Raw genomic sequence first — 1,795 nt, 5'->3', positions numbered from 1 at the left:
TCTTTACAAAAAATAAAAATTTTATAAAAGTAAAAATTGTAAAAATATACTCATGGTGTAGGGTATCATATGGTCGGCCATGCCCGACTATACTTTCCTACTTGTTCCGTTCTAGTTCTGTTCTAGTTCAGTTTTATTTCAGTTATAGTTCTAGTTTAGTTTACACAATTGAACTCAACTCACAAAAGAAACCGTTTAACAGTCTTGGAGTTTAACTAACCACAATCACTGTGGCAACATTTGCAAAATCAGTGTTGCCAAATATTGTTTCTTTATTCAATGGTTAAAATGGAAACTTTCGCACACCACATATTGACAATGATCATTTTTAAATAGCACTAGTTCTTGTGCCAACATTTCTATTTTTTTGTTACTATTGTATCATACATTTTTTTACTTTGTTTTAAACATAAAAGAAAAGAAAATATAATAATGATATCATCATTAAATAAACAACAAACGAGTTAAACTAAAAGAAAGAAGAATAAATCACTGTTTAAAAACTATTTGACAGTTTAAGCCCAAGAGCTAAAAATAAAGAAAAAATATAAAAAAATAAAAAAATCAGTCAAAAAAAAATGTTAAAAATTGAAAAACTGAAAGAAAAAAACAAATCAAAAATATTTAACAAATGCGGGTGTAGGCTATCTAAGTTTTAAAAAATCTATTTAAGTTTAAAGTTTTTGTTTAAGGCGCCATTAAGTTAATTTCATCTAATAGCAATTTACAAAACAATTAAAAAATTAATTAAAAATAACGCCTAAAAATCATTGAAATTTTTATTTTTTTATATTCTTAAACGACAAGTTCAATGTGTCCATTCAATCGTATGGTTCACTTTTATTTTGCAATTGTCCATAAATTGTTTTTTTTTTTAATCAAATAATAGTCCATTATGATTCATTTAAAGCATTTTGTTTTTATTATCGTAAAAGAACACAATTGAAAAAAGCAAGAATTAAAAAAAAAAGTTTACCATAGTTGTTTAACTTGAGCGTGATCGATAATTGTTTAAGACAAAATGAGACCAACTGTATATAAGGAAGACAACTCAGATGAGACTAGCCCATCGACTAGACTATTGTCACTGCTATAGGAAAGACTACAGTAAAAAGTAGGATATAATCAAGTGTATAGAATTATTTATAGCCAAGACTTGTTGGGAACTTATAATTCTTTAAAAAAAACTTTATTAAATAAGTCTAACCTTTTCAAATTTTTAGTTGATTTAGTAGTTGGTCACATTAGCAACAAATAAATTTCTAACATCACGAGTAGTTACTTGAGAGTATGTATGTATTGTAAAATCTGTTAAAAAAAAATCTTAAAACGCGCCTACAAACAAATTTCAAGAAATTTTATTTTTTATTATTTAAATTAATCCAGTAGCCAGCTAAAAAGGGTTATCAAAACAACAACAACAACACACAAAGTATAACGGCCGACAAACAGCAAAAAAACTATAAAAAATTATTAACAAATTACTATGAGCAACATTGCTTGATTCTCTCCTCCCACAAAAAAAATAATGCTAAATTAAACTCAACGCATGCGTAGCATTTAGATTTACATATTTTATGGGTTTTACTATTTAGAAGAGCTAATATAAGAAAAATAATAGTAAATACTCGTAATCAGTGTGGTCTATTTAGCGTTTTTTAGTATATAGTCTAGTCTTTAGTCTAGTTTTTTGTCTAGTCTATAGTCTAGTCTATAGTCTAGTCTATAGTCTAGTCTATAGTCTAGTCTATAGTCTAGTCTATAGTCTAGTCTATAGTCTAGTCTATAGTCTAGT

This window comes from Lucilia cuprina, chromosome 5 (genome assembly GCF_022045245.1).
Source record: "Lucilia cuprina isolate Lc7/37 chromosome 5, ASM2204524v1, whole genome shotgun sequence".
Taxonomy (NCBI): domain Eukaryota; kingdom Metazoa; phylum Arthropoda; class Insecta; order Diptera; family Calliphoridae; genus Lucilia; species Lucilia cuprina.
Note: the sequence above shows the minus strand (reverse complement) of the source record.